The sequence below is a fragment of the Cetorhinus maximus genome, chromosome 23, assembly GCF_964194155.1.
Source record: "Cetorhinus maximus chromosome 23, sCetMax3.hap1.1, whole genome shotgun sequence".
Lineage (NCBI taxonomy): Eukaryota > Metazoa > Chordata > Chondrichthyes > Lamniformes > Cetorhinidae > Cetorhinus > Cetorhinus maximus.
In genome coordinates, this window is record NC_135901.1 from 33,657,273 (window position 1) to 33,663,305 (window position 6,033).

The 6,033-nt window shown below is 52.9% G+C and overlaps 1 protein-coding gene across 1 annotated transcript in view; it reads right to left on the minus strand.

The window, feature by feature from the left end:
* LOC144697491 (uncharacterized) overlaps window positions 1-6,033 on the minus strand; it is a 1,380,819-nt gene that overhangs the window by 105,807 nt on the left and 1,268,979 nt on the right. The window lies entirely within an intron of this gene.

Below are 6,033 nucleotides of genomic sequence, written 5' to 3' on the forward strand. Positions count from 1 at the left end.
CCTGGCACAGAGCAGGTCTGGTCAGGGTGAATCACCAATTCCAGAGCGGATTTGACCCGGTTGGCGATGACCTTGGACAGAATCTTATAGTCCATATTCAACAGTGAAATGGGTCGCCAATTTCTAATTTCCTCCCTTTCCCCCTTGTGCTTGTAGATGAGGGTGATGATGCCTTTCCTCATGGATTCTGACATGCTGCCGGCCAGGAGCATACTCTCGTACACTTCTAGCAGGTCTGGGCCGATCAAGTCCCACAGAGCCGAATACAACTCCGCCGGCAGGCCGTCGCTTCCGGGGGTTTTACTCTTCTCGAAGGACTCGAGGGCCTTAGTCAGTTCGTCAGGGGTTAGCGGTTTGTCTAGGCTCTCCCGAGTACTGTGGTCTAGGACCTCCGTGATAGAGGACAGGAAGGACTGGGAGGCCGAGCTGTCCGTGGGCTTCACGTCATACAGTCCGGCATAAAAGGATTTGCTGATCCTCAGAATGTCGGACCGTGATGACTTTACTGAGCCGTCTTCTTCCTTCAGGCTGCTGATCACAGAGCTCTCTCTGTGTACCTTTTGGAAGAAGAAACGTGAGCACGTCTCATCCTGCTCCACGGAGCGGACTCTGGAACGGAAGATGATCTTGGAGGCCTCCGAGGCAAAGTGCGAGGCTTGCTGGCCCTTCACCTCTTGGAGCTCCTCCTTGACATCGACCCCCATCGACCGCAGCCGGAGCAGATTCTGCATCTTTTCCTGGAGTCGGGACATTTCCCTCTGTTCCTTTCTAGCTTTCTGGGTGCCTTTGAGGATGAAAAACCTCTTGATGCTTCCCTTGATCACTTCCCACCAGTGTGTCAGGGACTCAAAGAGGGGTTTCACGGTTCTCCAACCTTTGTAATCCCTCTTGAGCTCCTCAATGTTCTCTGGGGTCAGCAGTTGCACATTTAGCTTCCATGCCCCCCTGCCCACCCTCAGGTCTTCCTCCAAGTGGCAGTCCGCCAGTAGGAGGCAGTGGTCAGAGAAGAACACCGGCTTGACCTCGGTGGATCTGACTGTGAATGCACGGGACACAAACAGGAAGTCTATCCTGGAACGAATGGACCCGTCTGGCCGCGACCAGGTGTATCTACGCTGCGCTCCGTCTGCAGGGTTGCTGAAGACGTCGTGCAGCTTGGCATCCTTAACTGTTTCCATCAGGGATCTGGACGTAGCGTCCAATCTGCTTCCGGCCCTGCCGGATCGTCCAGCCGCATCGATGATGCAGTTGAAGTCCCCGCCCAGAATGACCGGCCTGGAGGTCGCCAGCAGCAGTGGGAGCTGCTGAAAAACCTCCAGCCGCTCAGCCCCTTGTGCCGGGCCGTACACGTTAATTAACCGGAGTGGAGCGTTCTTGTACATTACGTCTGCTACCAGGAGTCGCCCGCCCACCACCTCCTTGACCTCGGAGACGGTGAAGTTGCCTCCCCGCAGCAGAATACCCAGGCCGGAGGAACGAGAGTCGTTTCCGCCCGACCAGATCGATGGCCCGTGGGACCACCATCGTGACCATTGCCTGTAGGAGCTGAGGTGCGGTATCGCACACTCCTGCAGAAACAACAGGTCAGCTTTGACCTTGGCAAGGTAGTCCAAGGTCGCAACACATCGCGTAGTAGATTTAATGCTACGCACATTTATGGATACAATCTTTAAACCCATATTAAAGCATTTATTCTCCTACCAAACCCACTGTCTCTGAGAGTCCCAGACCTTTAGTCTGCTCCTTCATACCCGTAGTGAGCTCAAATTCCTTCACTTTGGATGGGCTGAGGTAGATCTCCTTGGCCGTGTTCTGCTCCAGTGGCATCTGGAGGTTCACGTAGTGAGCGGATTTTGAGATGACCTTTGCTGGAGAAGCTTCTCCAAAACTCACCCCCTCTGGGGGGTTGCTGTTCCCGGCTTCCTGGAGCTGGGGTGCGATGATTGCCTCACTGCTCCCAGATTCCAGGGGCTGTGGTGCACTGGCCTCCTCAGGTTGCAGGCAAAGTTGGGGTGCGTTGGTCTCCTTGTTGTCTCCAATTTTCTGGAGCTCGGGTGTCTCGTCCTCCAACGCCCTGGAGCTTTGCCGCCTCTTCTGTCGGTGCCGCTCTGGCACTTCCTCATCCGAAGAGCTGCTGCCCTTGTCATCCGTGTCGGATGGGAGACGCCTCTTGCCGCTTCTCTGGGAAACGCCTTTGCTTCTTCTTCGCTCCCTCTTACTTTTCTTGTTCTTCACCGTCCGCCACTCCCCCTGCTGCTTTTCCACTGCTGCCTCCTCCTCCATTGATTCGCTGTCCTGAGGACTGGAAGGTTCAGGGGGTGGTGCTGTTGATTGGCTCTCTGTTGCCTCAATCTCTTTCTCCACCTTGTCTCTCTCTGTGTCCTCCTTTGTCCCGTTGAGCTCCCTGGGGGCCTTGGTGGTTGGAGTGACACGGAACATTTCTTCTGCTTCCCCGTGGTCGGCTTTGGCTGCCTGTGCGTAAGTACGGCAGCGTTTGGGGCAGGTCCTGTAGAGGTGACTTGCCTCGCCACACAGGTTGCAGCACTTGGCCTGTTTGCAGTCTTTTGTCTGGTGCCCTTCCTGTTTGCAGATCTTGCAGAGGGAGGCGCTGCAGTTGGCCGCCACATGACCAGCCTTGCCGCATGAGCGGCAATGCTTGGGTTGCCCAGCGTAGACCAGGTAGCCACGGTTTCCCCCGATTGCGAAACTGGAAGGAGGGTGGAAAATGGCTCCCTTACCATCGGTCTTTAGCGTGACCTTAAACAGGCGTTTGCCTGTCCAGATCCCCAAGTCGTCTCGAATCTCGGTGCCGCTCCCCACCTTATCGAAGTACCTGGTGAGGAAGGTGACCACGTCGGCGACAGGGACGAAGGGGTTGTACACATGCACCATCACCTCACGTTCCCGTTGCAACGGCAGAGAAAAGTGCGGCTCCGCCGTCAGGATCTTCATCTCCGGCAGGTCTCTCTTCTCCTCGAACACCCTCAGGAGCCGGACGCAGTCTGCCACTTGCTTGAACGTGACGTCGAAATAACCACCTTTGCGGGAGTCGTGCAGGGTGAAGATCTCCGTAGCTTGGAAGCCGCACGCCTTCAACAGGATCCTCCTGGTGAAGAAGCCCCGATCCATAGGTGATCCTCCTTCGTCGCTGTGGTTCACCGTGACTCGGACGGTGATAGGTAACCCACGGTATGAATTCGGATTGCGATTGGTTTTCGCCCTTCCATCCCGACCTTGCCATGGCAGGACCATGGTGTCGCCCCTGCAACACTACACTTGGTCTTAGCCAAGAGGCCGAGAAGCGATCTGTCACTCTTGTTATTTTCAACAAGAACTGACTGAAGGACACTCTTCCCAGGCTCCTTCACCGCGATACTGACTGCAGGACACTCTTTCCAGACTGCTTCACTGTGATGCTGACTGCAGGACACTCTTCCCAGACTGCTTCACTGTGATGCTGACTGCAGGACATTCTTCCCAGACTGCTTCACCGCGATGCTGACTGCAGGACATTCTTCCCAGACTGCTTCACCGTGATGCTGACTGCAGGACACTCTTCCCAGACTGCTTCACTGCGATGCTGACTGCAGGACACTCTTCCCAGACTGCTTCGCTGTGATGCTGACTGCAGGACACTCCTCCCAGGGCAAATTCTTATTTGTCAGGTGAAGGTACATTGGCAGCAGCAGTCAGTGAAGAGGGCAAGGGTAATAACCAAACAGACGGACTCACCAAGAAAGCTGCTCTAGAGGGGATTCCATGAGGTTCACCCAAAGCATAATTGTTGGCCCTGGTACGACAGACTCCAGTTATGTTGGATTTAAAAACTTGTCAGGACCCTTATGGTCAAAGACTCCATACGTCATGGGGAAAGACTTTCCCTCTTCTCTCACAGCAAGTAAGGACTCACTCAGCCAACATGATATGGTTTTATATCACAAGGATGGCTCTAATATGACTTGGGTCACACCGCTATTCCTCAGAAAAAAATTAATTTAGTTTAAGCACCAAATTGGGGAAATGTTTCTGTTTCTAGAGACCTTGATATGTTACCCGATTGCTATTGGAAAGGAAGATGGTTGTGGCTGTTGGAGGTCAATCATCTCAGCTCCAAGACATCACTGCAGGAGTTCCTCAGGGTGGTGTCCTGGGCCCAACCATCTTCAGCTGCTTCATCAATGACCTTCCTTCCATCATGAGGTCAGAAGTGGGGATGTCCGCTGATGATTGCACAACGTTCAGCACCATTCATGACTCCTCAGATACTGACGCAGTCCATGTCCAAATGCAGCAAAACCAGGACAATGTCCACGCTTGGGCTGACAAGTGGCAAGTAACATTTGCGTCACGCAAGTGTCAGGCAATGACCATCTCCAACAAGAGAGAATCCAACCATCGCCCCTTGAGGTTCAACGGCATTACCATCACGGAATCCCCCACTATCAACATTCTGGGGGTTACCATTGACCAGGGGCTGAACTAGACTAGCCATATAAATACTGTAGCTATAAGAGCAGGTCAGAGGCTCGGAATCATGTGACAAGTAACTCACCTCCTGACTCCCCAAAGCCTCTCCACCATCTACAAGGCACAAGTCAGGAGTGTGGTGGAATACTCCCCACTTGCCTGGAAGAGTGCAGCTCCCACAACACTCAAGAAGCTCGACACCATCCAAGACAAAGCAGCCTGCTTGATTGGCACCACATCCACAAACATTCACTCCCCCAACTGAAGCACAGTAGCAGCCAGTGTGCACCATCTACAAGATGCACTGCAGGAACTCACCAAGGCTCCTTAGACAGCACCTTCCTAACCCACTACCATCTAGAAAGACAAGGGCAGCAGATAGATGGGAACACCACCACCTAGAATTTCCCTTCCAAGTCACTCACCATCCTGACTTGGAAATATATCGGCCGTTCCTTCATTGTCACTTGGTCAAAATCCTGGAACTCCCTCCCTAACAGCACGGTGGGTGAACCTTCACCACATGGACTGCAGCGGTTCAAGAAAACAGCTCACCATCACCTTCTCAAGGGAAACTAGGGATGGGCAATAAATGCTGGCCCAGCCAGCGAAGCCCACATCCTGTGAGCAAATATATTAAAAAAATGTTGCCATCACCACCTGAACCTTTGGTTCACCGGTGACCAAATTAAGCCAGCTCCTGCCCAATGAAAGGTCCCAATGGACACATCCCATCTGAATGATGTCCCCATGGAAACATTGCAGATTGATTATACAGGCCCACCACTCACAGTAAAAGGAGGGGACTGGTATATTCTGGTAGTTACAGGTATGTTTACTTGGTGGATTGAAGCTTTCCCAGCCTGTAAAAATGATGCAGTCACAACAGCTAAAATCTCCTGGGAACAAATATTTACCAGGTGGGGGGTTTCGGAAAAGGATGGAGCGTGATAATGGCTCTCATTTCACAGCAGGAGTAATGCAGCAGCTCTGTCGTGCTGTCAGTATGGAACAACATTTCCACATTCCCTACCACCAGTGGGATGGTCGAATGCTTTAATCACCCCATAGGAAGGACACTGAAAGAAAGCTGTCATGAAGGGAGCTGATGACCTAGTCAAGGGCCAATGACTGTGTCACTGCCTTGTCTGGTGTCTTAATGACCAATCACTCCACTCCTGTTCACTCTGCTTCCCCCGCCACCCCCACCATCCCACCAATGGTCACAGCCCATTTCAGCTCATGACAGGTCGGTAAATGCTGATTGTGCATCCCCCTGGGGTCCCACTCCCCATCGCTACTCGTCAGACCCACGACCAGTTTCTCCAGATCCTCCAGCAAACCTCAGCATTCTCCCTGCTACAGGCGCCGAAGAACGTGGGTGTAGTCCCATTTCAACCTCACCAGTTACACTAGCTGCTCCATGGGAGATGTAATGTTAAGAACCTTGTTAAAAGGGATGGGATTGGGAGGCTAATTGGGAAGGTCCAGATGACGTTCTGGATAAATTGGGGGACAAACAAATCTTAAATCGACTGTTCGCAAACAAGAGAGAGGCTCAATATC